Source organism: Leguminivora glycinivorella, chromosome 11 (genome assembly GCF_023078275.1).
Source record: "Leguminivora glycinivorella isolate SPB_JAAS2020 chromosome 11, LegGlyc_1.1, whole genome shotgun sequence".
Taxonomy (NCBI): Eukaryota; Metazoa; Arthropoda; class Insecta; order Lepidoptera; family Tortricidae; genus Leguminivora; species Leguminivora glycinivorella.
In genome coordinates, this window is record NC_062981.1 from 12,301,658 (window position 1) to 12,315,065 (window position 13,408).

At 37.7% G+C, this 13,408-nt stretch overlaps 1 protein-coding gene across 3 annotated transcripts in view; it reads right to left on the bottom strand.

Moving 5' to 3' along the window:
- LOC125230840 (cytochrome b5 reductase 4) overlaps nt 1-13,408 on the bottom strand; it is a 188,721-nt gene that overhangs the window by 132,288 nt on the left and 43,025 nt on the right. For 2 of the 3 annotated variants that reach the window (XM_048136076.1, XM_048136078.1), the window contains exon 2: nt 106-460. The gene's annotated coding sequence lies outside the window, so the exon portion shown is untranslated. Of the gene's footprint in view, nt 1-105; nt 461-13,162; nt 13,272-13,408 lie in introns of those variants that run through there. The other variant, XM_048136077.1, reaches the window with a different exon arrangement.

Consider the following 13,408-nt stretch of genomic DNA (forward strand, 5'->3'; position numbering starts at 1 on the left):
TAACACGTGAGTAATCCGCTTAAAATATTTTTAAATATGTTTGAGTCTCACGGGAGTTTTATAGTTACAAAGCAGTATTTGTAAAATGTTAGATAAATAACATACCTGTAGCCGACCCGGTGTTGACAAGAGGCTGTTTCGGACCAGCTTGCTGAACCAGCGTCGTCGGCGGCGTCATCCGGTCACTCTTCTCTGGCTGAGGCTGTGTGATCTTCATGTAAGGAGTAGGAGAAGTAGGCAAGGATAATGGGGAAGACAGCCGCAAAGGCGAAGTAGGTGTCCCTAGATTAGATGGTAAAGAAAGTTTGGATTCAGAAGAAACAAAGGATTTGGTCTTACAAAGGATATCAGAGTTTTCTGATGATTCGGGAGTACAAAGAACTGTAGGTAAGGATATTTGGAGCGAGCCATTTCTTGTTGGCGACGGGTTGTCTTCGGACGGCGAATCTTCCATGACGTTCTAGAAAAAAAAACGCCATTCAGTTTTATGAAGACAAATTTATGGGAGTAATACCCATATATATTACAAATAAAAATATATTTCTCGGAGCAAACACAATAGACCTAATAAAAGATTATTATTTCAGTTAGTTTATCGCGAAAACATTTTCTATTTTCGCAAAGCCATAAATTACATTTACTTGAGAAGAAATAAATAAGTTTGCGACTGGGGCCGCCGTTTTCAAACATTATTCCCAAATCATTTAGGACCCCCGCAAAACGGCATTAAATATTCAGTGTGACTCTAAGGATCAAACCTACATAACTTATAGTAATTGACGACTGGCTAAAATAAAACAAAATATATTTTAATTCATCACAAAACGAGTACCGAAAATATAATTAAATAATCTTTAATATCCCGCAGCCATTTAACATGGGCCGTGTAACAATGGGACTTATGGGACGTTTTTATTGATATTAATATTCTAAGCACGTCTTGTCCCACCAATACTTTTGTCGGTTTAATATAACTCAATATTGGGTAAAATAGATCAAATAGACATTTTACTTCAACAATCATAAATCATAATATGATCGTGACTTCATATCGAGCCTATTTAACAAACAGGGGGTTACCATGACGTGCTAAAGCCGTTCAGTTTAGGTTGAGAGAGAGGGACGGAGCTATGTAACTGCTATAGCTGTGTCCCTTTCTCTCAACCTAAACTGAACGTCTTTAGTACGTCATGGTAACCCCCCAGGGCTTTAATCGACTTGCATGTGCAATTTTACTACACTGTATGCAATATGTAAGCACTGTAGTTCCTAAGCTAATATTATCACTGCACACGTTGTAAAACTTGGCCTCACGATCCGTGCTGCGTGAGCTCGAAGGCAAACGTTTTTTTAATAAGGTGCACATGCACACACGGCTAGGTACTGTACGTCTAACTCAGACAGCGGAAAAGCTGAAAGGAAAAGTTACGGTTGACACGTTTATTTATGAAGTCTTAGCCCGGATCATAAGGAAAGGTGTCATAAGAAGAATCATCAATGTAGATTGATGAACGTTACTATTAAATTTAAGACAAACGATTAATTCTGCTTCTGTTATATAGATAGCAATATTTCACAAGGACGCTTTTAACTATATACAAGCTACATACATAAGTCCTATATGTATACACATACGGTGGACCTAAGAGTCTTTCCATGTAAGCTGCTTATGGGGCTTAGCGCTCCTTTGCAGTCTAGAAATATATCTACCTATACATATAGAAGAATGTATATAGCATATGCATGCATATTGATAAATAGACAATATGATTTGTGTTATGCAGTATTACTGAAAGTTTTAATTTATTGCCATATTGCCACTCATTTCGACCTCTTTTCCGCACATGTATCGTAATGTACTATTTCACACTACAAAAGTCGTGATGGAACGGTTTTTTTTTTTAATACTACGTCGGTGGCAAACAAGTATACGGTCCGCCTGATGTAAAGCGGTCACCGTAACCTATGGACGCCTGCAACTCAAACAGTGTCACATGCGCATTGCCACCCCATTAGAAACTTGTACACTCCCTTTTGCTGTTTGATTTTGGCACATGTTCACCACAATATGAAGTAGATTGAAGACGGTGAAGATTATGAGCAATATGAAGAACTGCCAGATTTATAATATTAACTTTGAACCCGATAATTTATCAGGCCCACTCCGCTCAATACTAATCACTGTAATCCATCATAAAAACTTATTACATTATAGAAACAGCCCAGTCTGATATCGCGAAATTAATCGCACAGAACGAGGCCATTAATGTAACAATGACTGTAATAATATTGGGTTGGTAAGAAAGTAATGAGCGATCGATTGAATTCCACATAAAATTTTTGAGAGAGTTCTAGAATCTTCTATGGTCGAAAGTATATAAAGGGCGAGTCGCACAGTTTCTCGTCAGTCATTCACTAGCTGTCGCCGAGCTAATATAAGGAAGAAAATGGACGAATTAAAAGTGCATGTAAGGCATTGCTTACTATATGAATTTCAGTCTGGCCATTCAGCCGCCGAAGCAGTGCGTAATATATGTCAGCGTGTTGCTCCTGAAGTTGTGTCTGAGGCCATGGCGAAACGATGGTTCCAGCGGTTTCGTAGTGGCGACTTTTCATTATCAGATCAACCTAAATCTGGTCGACCGGTGAAGATTGATGTAGCCAAATTAAAAACCTTAATTGAAGGAGATCCGAGGCTAACGAGTCGTATTCTTGCTACCGAGTTAGGCTGCTCTCATGTCACCATAGAAACACATTTACACGAAATATTTTTTTTTTTTTTTAATTTTTATTATTTGTGGCTTCCGTAGCTCAATTGGTAAGAGCATTGCACGGATTGCAAAAATGGTGCGGGTTCAAGTCCCGCCGGAAGCGTAAATTTTTCCATTTTTTCCTTTAATATAAAAACATTTACACGAGTTGGAAAAAAACTACAAATACAGTGTTTGGATACCGCACGAACTTGATAGAGATCAACTAAACCGCCGTGCCGATATCTGCATACAACTTCTGTCTTTTCGCCGCACATTCAACTGGTTGGACCATCTTATCACTGGAGATGAAAAATGGGTCTTATATATAAATCACACACGCAAACGTCAGTGGCTAGCTCCAAACGAAAAAGGAATAGAGGCACCAAAAACAGAGCCTCACCCGAAAAAAGTTATGCTGTCCGTTTGGTGGGATATTCATGGTATTATTCACTGGGAAGTCCTACCAAGTGGAATGACTGTTACCGCATCAGTATACTGTAATCAGCTTGAAAATTTAAACCAAAAAATCTGTCAGAATCGTCCACAGCATGCTAAAGTTTTTTCTTACACGACTATGCTCGCCCACACATTGCAAAAGTGACTCGGCTAAAGCTATTGGAGCTAGGTTGGAAAGTGATACCTCATCCACCGTACTCTCCAGACTTGGCACCTACGGATTACGCATTGTTCAGATCGCTAAGCAATGCCTTGAATGAAAAAAAGTTCGATGATCAAGCCCATCTACGACAGTACATAGCTGAGTTTTTTGAATCTAAACCTAAGAACTTCTTCGCCGATGCTATTCATTCTTTACCAGAACGATGGAGACAAGTAGTAGATAACGAAGGCCGTTATATTTTTGATAAATGATTAAAATAACAAATTAAATAAAAATTACAATATTGGTTATGATTCGCTCATTACTTTCTTACCAACCCAATAATTTGCCTGCCGTTGTAACTTGATTACTGCAGCCGGCCTACCATGCTTCCAATTTTATCACTTATCCACGTGGATAAGACATCTGTCACTCCCACACTGACATACTTGCTAAAGCGTGACAGACGTCTTATCCACGTGGATAAGTGATAAAATTAGAAGCATGATACGCCGGCAGGGCAATCATGGTAGCGCGATAAATGATAAAATATCGGGCCGTCCCTATCGCACTTACAAATAGTGCAATAGGGACGGCCAGATGTTTTATCATTTATCGCGCGACCATACTTGCCTGCCAGAACTAGGGAAGAGCCTCTACCATGAGATTTATACACAGTGTAACACGAGGAAAACGAAAGATTTTAACTACACATTTCTCAGGGCAAAATAAAGATAAAATTTAATATGACGTCTAGCAAATTTCGCCAAAAAAAAATGTATGTATTTTTTTGATGTATTTTCACATAAAAAGTAGATGTTATTCGTAAATCTGGCACTTAAAATAAAAAAAGTAGTACATTACGATACAAGTGCGTAAAAAGGAAGTTTTTTTTCGCACGTTAATTTCCTTTTCGCACGTGTATCGTACGACGTTTTTCAGTACAGGTGCCCCTCCGAAGTTTCGACCTGACATAAAATGAACCACTTCTCGCACTAGTGCGTAAAAAAAACACCATCTGTACTGAAATAGTACATTACGATACAAGTGCGTAAAAAGGAAGTTCAAAACGAGTGGCGATAAATTAAAACAAGACCGAAGGGAGTGTTTTAAATCGACGCGAGTTACGAATTTCCTTTTTGCACGTGTAGGTCTCGTACGACGTTTTTCAGTACAGATGGCCCTCCGAAGTTTCGACCTGACATATAATGAACCACTTCTCGCACTAGTGCGTAAAAAGAACACCATCTGTACTGAATCTAATTTATTCTATAAAAATAGGTACTTTTTAGGGTTCCGTAGTCAACTAGGAACCCTTATAGTTTCGCCATGTCTGTCTGTCTGTCCGTCCGTCCGTCCGTCCGTCCGTCCGCGGATAACCTCAGTAACCGTAAGCACTAGAAAAGCTGAAATTTGGTACAAGTTTTATTAGGGTACCCCCCCTACATGTAAAGTGGGGCTGATTTTTTTTTTCATTCCAACCCCAACGTGTGATATATTGTTGGATAGGTATTTAAAAATGAATAAGGGTTTACTAAGATCGTTTTTTGATAATATTAATATTTTCGGAAATAATCGCCCTTAAAGGAAAAAAAAGTGCGTCCCCCCCCTCTAACTTTTGAACCATATGTTTAAAAAATATGAAAAAAATCACAAAAGTAGAACTATATAAACACTTTCTAGGAAAATTATTTTGAACTTGATAGGTTCAGTAGTTTTTGAGAAAAATACGGAAAACTACGTAACCCTACACTGAGCGTGGCCCGACACGCTCTTGGCCGGTTTTTTTGAAATGAGTCTCTAGTTACTTTTTGATATCAATCAACGAGGATAGTTAGATTACGTCCGATAACGGCATCATCGCCATCAAAACAGCTAGCGTTTTGTTCTGAGAAATAATAATTGTAATTTTTTTAATTGCTTATAACTCTGAAAGTAGGCGAATTCCATAAAAGTTTATATGACATTTTACTCTTCTAATATGATGAGGAATATCATATTAGGAATATAATATTAGAAAGAGCTCAAACTGTACATATCAAAACTATTTTTTATATTTTGTTGGTTGTGGAAATAGTACATTACGATACAAGTGCGTAAAAAAGGAAGTTCGAAACGAGTGGCGATAAATTAAAACACGACCGCAGGGAGTGTTTTAAATCGACACGAGTTACGAATTTCCTTTTCGCACGTGTATCGTACGACGGTTTTCAGTACAGATGGCCATCCGAAGTTTCAACCTGACATATAATGAACCACTTCTCGCACTAGTGCGTAAAAAAACACCATCTGTACTGAAATAGTACATTACGATACAAGTGCGTAAAAAAGGAAGTTCGAAACGAGTGGCGATAAATTAAAACACGACCGAAGGGAGTGTTTTAAATCGACACGAGTTACGAATTTCCTTTTCGCACTTGTATCGTACGACGTTTTTCAGTACAGATGAGCCTCCGAAGTTTCGACCTGGTATATAATGAACCAGTTCTCGCACTAGTGCGTAAAAAAAACGCCATCTGTACTAAAAAAAATGTTTTTTGTAGAAAAAAGAGAAGAAGTTTACCAACATAAATATAAGAAATTTTCACCATGGCTATTATAATGAATATTACAGGAAAAATAAAATCGTACACGTATCTTGAAAACTATTTTTTTAATTTATAAAAAACCTTTCAGATTTACATTTGCGGGTGTTTATTGTACCTGTATTTTTTTACAAAATAACAATAAAATTACCTGCTTTCAAATAGAGGCAAGATGGTTAAAATCGGTTCACGTAATAAACAATTATCCCATAAAAATCATATTCCATATTAGCTCGCGCGCATTAGTTTACTCAATTTGCCGATAGATGTCGCTGTACGTTGAACGCTCATTTCCTACATCGCGTTTTACACCGGTCAAATCTTACATGAAAATCGGCTAAAAAAACAAAGTGTGATGTAAAGCTGGATTTTTGGTATGTTATTTGGAGTCCTTGGGGGAATGTAAGACTATATTTTGCAAGCAAAAAAAAAGTGTGCTAACTTCGTAATTTAAAAAAAAAAGTAAAAAAATCGGACTTTTTTTGGTTTTTATTTTTTTATTAAAAAACTATGCGTTTTTGGTCAAACATTGCTTTGTAATGTTGAAAGCGCATTAAATTTCAAACAGTTTGACATCTTTTTTATCAATGTCCGTCAAATAGTTTTCGAGATATGAAGCGTCAAAAAAGGTTAATATTTTAACGCATTTATAAAATGTAGCGTTTTGCCAATATTTTTAGACAAATTTCTGCAAAATACTTCTTGATATGATATATATTGCAATATAACATTGTATAAAATTTATTTTGCTTCAGTTTTAGTGCAAATAAAGGTCAGTAAGACGAATAGTTACTTTGATAAACAAAAAAAAAATCTATATATAAATAGAGAAGCCAAGAGTCTGGTAGATTGGTTGAGGTAAAATAGTTTACGCTAAAAGTTTTAGGTTGAAAGTGCTATCTATTCGATCTTACTTTCTTTGATATCCGTTTATCTGAAAAAATTGTCTAAGCTAACTTTGCATCGATTTGACTATTACTAATGAAGAAATAAAATACAGTAAAATTTTGAAATTTATTAAATTAGAAAAATAAAACAGAATTTGCCTGTGTGGTGACGGGTTAAGAATTTTACCACCCTCTTTCTTCCCGTGGGTGTCGTAGAAGGCGACTATGGGATATAGGTTAAATTGTGGCGTAGGGGAGAGGCTGGCAACCTGTCACTGCAATACCACAGTTTCGTTTTCTTTCAACCCCTTCTTTGCCAAGAGTGGCACTGGAGCTTTAGTAGTTTCATGTGCTCTGCCTACCCCTTTATGGGATACAGGCGTGACTGTATGTATGTATGTAAAACAGAATTAGTTACATTTTACTTTTTCCTTTTTGAGGGTCCTGGTTCTGCATCTTGATGGCACAACTCCTGTAGTGATAGAAAGTCCACTTGAGTTGTATTTGACCACCAATTGCTGTGGAATAAACTACGGGAACGGAAAGCGCCCACGCCAATTATTAAGATACTGGAGAAGTGGTATTCCCAGCAGAAAAACGTAGTAAGATGGAAGTCAACTCTGTCCACAGCCAGCCAGCGGGCTGAACTGTGGCGTGAGACAAGGAGGCAGTATGTCTCCGGCTCTCTTCAGCGTGTACATGGATGGGCTGTCGCAGGCTTTGACCAGTACCGAGGTTGGCTGCTCCATCAATGGGCAAATGATAAATCACATCGCATATGCAGACGATATGGTCCTACTAGCACCATCTGTGGGAGCTATGCGTAAGATACTTGCAGAATGCGAGAGATACGCCAGCCAGCATAACATGAGATACAATCCGGACAAGTCTGAATTTATGCTCATGGAGGCAGCACATATGCCCACACATATATGTACCACCTCTTTTGCTTGATGGAGTTCAATTGCGGAGAGTACACGAAGTCGAATATCTTGGTCACATCTTGTCCAGTTTAAAAGACCAGGAGGACATAGAAAGGCAGAGGCGAACCACCGCAGTAAGGGCAAACATGTTGGCTAGAAGATTCGCCATATGTAGTGAACTAGTGACAGCGTAAAAAGACAGCTGTTCCTCAGTTTTTGTACAAGCGTGTATACTGTCGAGTTATGGTCCGACTACACCTGCGCGGCGGTGAGAGACCTGCGCGTGCAATACAACACATACTATGTACTGATATTTCGTTAAACGGAGAATACTATGATTCGGGCACGTCCACGACAACGCTCGTGAGATTGCATCGATGTTATTGACCCTCAGTGATATGCTTTAAAAACCAGTCCGTACAAGAACAATTTCGGAACAATCTGATTCAATTAATGAGGGTTTTCTACTCGTAAATATTTTTTCCGCCAAGCGGCGATCCTGAGGTCTTTTTGACCGTAAACTTAACTTACTAAATAAATGTTGATTTGATATACGCAAATATGTGTCTGAGTAATACTTGAACAGCCTCCAAATAATAATAATTCATTCTCCGCTACACCTCCTGTAAATACATGTAAACTATCCCATTTGGCCATTACCATCCACCGATTATTTCTGATCCAGTTATACTAGACTTACGATATAATCCTATTTTTTTAAATAACTGGCACACTTTTGGTCTTAAATGAAAGCTAGTGAAATTTTCTATATTTTTATTTTACAATTTATGTTATATCCTGAGTTGTTTTGCTGATATCTGTCTCAAAATATTAGCAAAACGAATATTTTCATAGAAAGGGGAAAAGTGCTCTTTTTTTGACGCTTCATATCTCAAAAAATATTTGACGGACATTGATAAAAAAGATGTCAAAATGTTTGGAATTTAATGCGCTTTCAACATTACAAAGCAACTTTTGACCAAAAATGCATAGTTTTTTAATAAAACGGCAAATACCAAAAAAAGTCTGATTTTTTAACTTTTTTTTTTAAATTACGAAGTTAGCACACCATTTTTTTGCTTGCAAAATATAGTCCTACATTCCCCCAAGGACTCCAAATAACATACCAAAAATGCAGCTTTACATCACACTTTGTTTTTTTATTTCTCTTTTTGACCAGTGTAAACGATAAAATTGTATATTAAAATATTACTTGTTTTGTTATGTGGGAAATTGAGTCTTGAGGGATTTAGTCAAGTCTGTAGAGTTCTATGAATAACATTTTGATGATTCAACTATTGAAAGTTTGTACGGAACCCTCGGTGAGCGAGTCCGACTCGCACTTGACCGGTTTTTTAAATACTACTTCGGTGGCAAACAAGCATACGGTCCGCCTGATGGAAAGCGGTTACCGTAACCTATCGCCTACAACTCAAGGTGTGTCACATGCGCGTTGCAAACCCATTAGAAATGTGTACAAGTTCTAAGAGTCGCCGACGACTCAATAGACGGAACAAATTTTATTAATTCCGTAGGTTCTTCATATTCCCATCAATTAAAAAAAAATACCTTAACATATTTTGTTATACACCTAAACTTTTATCAAGAATCATAACATTCTATTCATAAGTCATAAGTGAAAACGGCATTAAAATCTGTTCACAAGGTTTTGAGTTTATCGCGAAGACACACACACAGATACATAGACAGACGTGACTATACATGTAGCAATATGGTTTTTCAATCAATTATTAATTTATTCTTCTTCTTCTTCAACCTAGCGTTTTCCCGGCCTAGCGCCAGGGTCCGCTTTCCTGCTCAGTCTTCTCCACTTTGCCCGGTCTTCGACATCCTTAGGCGCGAGATTGTTCTCTTGCATGTCCGCTCCCACGACGTCCAGCCAGCGCTTCTTAGGCCTACCGGGGCCGCGTGACTTAGGGCCTTGGACAGTGAGATTAAGGCAACTGTTTCCGATGTAGTTCACAGGTCTGCGGCGTATATGGCCATACCATCGGAGGCGGCTTTCTTGCAGCTTATCTGCTACGTCACGGATTCCGAGGCTGCCACGGATGTGTTCGTTACGTATGCGATCTAGCCGCGTAACGCCACACATCCACCGCAACATCTTCATCTCAGTGACGTGTCGTGTAGCTTCTGGACATGCCTTCCGAGAGCAGGCCAGGTCTCGTTTAATAAGTATTCTAAATTATTTCTATTCATATTAGACAGACGCGACAACGGGGGATTTTGTTTTAAATTATAAAGTGTAGAGAGATTCAGCAAATGTCTGACAAAATTAAAATGTCTTTCTCTTCACACATGGCATGATACGATACGAGTAGCTCTCAGAGGACTCAGACAGACGATGCGATTCGAACTTTGCAATAATGTTAAGATACGCAAAATATTGTCAAGACACCTACAATGTGAATAAAATCAGTCAGAAATGACTTTTCTTGAAATAAATAGTTATTTTCAGTTTTCTTGAAACCATAATAGCATCTCACGTTGTTCCTTTCTTTTCCTTTTAAAAATAACTTTTTAGGGTTCCGTAGTCAACTAGGAACCCTTATAGTTTCGCCATGTCTGTCTGTCTGTCTGTCTGTCCGTCCGTCCGTCCGTCCGTCCGCGGATAATCTCAGTAACCGTTAGCACTAGAAAGCTGAAATTTGGTACCATTATGTATATCAATCACGCCAACAAAGTGCAAAAATAAAAAATGGAACAAATGTTTTATTAGGGTACCCCCCCTACATGTAAAGTGGGGGCTGATATTTTTTTTCATTCCAACCCCAACGTGCGATATATTGTTGGATAGGTATTTAAAAATTAATAAGGGTTTACTAAGATCGTTTTATGATAATATTAATAGTTTCGAAAATAATCGCTTTTAAAGGAAAAAAAAGTGCGTCCCCCCCCCTCTAACTTTTGAACCATATATTTAAAAATTATGAAAAAAATCACAAAAGTAGAACTTTATAAAGACTTTCTAGGAAAATTATTTTGGACTTGATAGGTTTAGTAGTTTTTGAGAAAAATAAGGAAAATTACGGAACCCTACACTGAGCGTGGCTCGACACGCTCTTGGCCGTTTTTTTTTTTCAGCAAACTACCGTCTATATATTTACCCCGTTATTCATAAACGTAGTCTAACCCAGCATATGTGCCTAACACGTATATTTTTTTCCTATTTCTTGAGGTGACCACCTCATCTCATTCTCCTACTTATTTTAATGAGTATAGTAGCGTGTTTTCAGCACTGGGTCGAAAACGACCCTATGGGCATATATGGGCTAAAGTTATCAAGCCGATAAAGTTCGTTTGTCCCTTTCCGACGTATTGGTGTGATAGAAAAGGACAAACGAACTTTATCGGTTTGATAACTTTAGATTATTTACGTTTATGAATAAGGGGGTTAAGATACCTTTTCGCGAAATTGCATTGAGAGATTATGAATGAATTCATTGACACATTCACCATGCACTTTTGCAGCTCACTGTAAACTTTTCCTTCATATCTCAGAGTCTTCAGACTTGAGACGTCCTGTATTTCTGGTCAGCCTACGTAGCCGAATGGCAATTGTCGACGCCAGACGCCGACAGAAATGTAGTTTAGCTCTGTCTCTGTCGAGCCAATACGCAAGAGCGGTAGAGATAGACAGCTACGAAACAGATATTATCGTGAGCGTTTGTGCATTTGGCTTTAATTAAATAACACCGGCTTCAAATTTCACACTGTTAAATATTATAATTATAACTTGTAACACGTTATTATTGAGGACGTGTTTGAGTAGATAATGTATCTTACTTATACCTGATGTAGGATCGATATCCCATACATTCAAGCCGCCATCTTTGATTTTTGCCTTTGAAATCCTTCCGACATCCGATATCGGATCGGATAATGTGAAAATGCACTTAGTTCGAATCGGCCCGTGAGCCTCGACTGACTGAGCGTCACATTTTCCACTTGAGAGAATTTGAACGCACAATGCATCCTCCTTTGTGTTCAACGCTATAGAAACGAACTGACTTAAATTGACAATTTAAGTCAGTTTCTCACATTATTTGATCATTGTTTGGTTATGTTTGTTTATAGGTTGTAAGAATACAACGAAATTATAGTTATATTCATACAATCAAAAGGTGAATAGCATAAAAATACTGATAAGGCCGCTGTCATAGTCTGTTGTGTCACGTTTATCTTGTTCGTTGATGGCCCAGATAAACATAGGTAAATGATGTATAAGGTGAAATACCCCATAATGGACGGTGATGCCATTATGGACAAAAAAACACAAATATTTAAAAATAAGTATCTAAAATTAGTTTCTAAAAACTGACGGCTATGTACCATAGACTAGAGTTGTAGAGCTGTTTCATTTTGAAGTTTCAATTAATTCGGTTATTTCTGAAGGATTTGGCGACAAGATAAAATTCATCCGTTTACTGAAAAAAATATCGAGACGAATTCTTAGTAATGTTGCTAAGAGAGTTGAGTTCATGTATAAAATAATAAAAAAATAATACTCGATGTAAACTTGAATGCGTTTTACTTACTGCATTAAGCATGAGATAAGGTATAAAACATACTAGTTTGTTGCTCCAAAGATATAAAAAAATAGCGTTATTTTGCGAGTGTCCATTACTGGAACCGAAAAACGGCCTACCTCCTATGATGGACAAGGAACAATTTACAAAACCAAAATTTACAAGAAACAATCCTATGTTAAAATAACACAAACTAATTTTATTTGGGGTATATAAAATTGACTAATTAAGTATCAATTGGCTTTAAAAGTAAAATTTTAAACTTATTTTACTGTCCATAATGGGGGATCCATTACTGGAGAACTGCCGTCCATAATTGGAGAAAAAACACCTAGTTTCAATTTGTTAAGTATGAAGAAACTAATAGGAGTATCCATTCTGCAATACGCTTAAAATGTAAAAGAAGGATAGGACATTCAATATTTAACACGCTTAGCGGTAGAATTTTTACATTTATGAGTGAAATATCAAAAACAGGCGAAATTTTTTCTTAAACTGTCCATGATTGGGTTCGTTACCTTACGCAATAGTATAGCAATAGGTACTTTTTAATTATGCTGCTATATTTATATTCCTCAAATTATATAATACTCGTGGCTCCACCAGCGTGGGATAAGGTCTGTATAATTTTTCCTCACAAATCTAATCATGAATTCAGTCATTCCATCCTTCTAAGGCTTGTTTGCTGGGAGTTTAGCAAATTTCAACAAAATCGGTTCAGTATTTTAGCCATAAAATAGGCGAAGTTACTTAAGTTTAATTTAAACATGATTTATTTATAGGTATTACGGAAGCCAGTCAGTTGGTGTTTAACTGCCTCTAAATAAAGCAACTATAATACATTCATACCTATGTGTCACACATACTTGTTTGCTTATCGAGTAGTCGCCTAGTCACTATCAGAACAGTTTTATTCGCCGGACAAAAGCTTTATGGTGTGACGCGTCAGTGCACTCGACGATAGGAGTCGGCCCCGACTGACGACCGCGCGGCGTCAAGCCTGCCGCCGAGAGAGACGGCACACCACACAAACCATGACGTAAGCCTCGAGTCGTGTAGGCAAACTCGAACTGAATGAGACAGTCTTCGGCGCACTGTCCTCCACGCCCGGC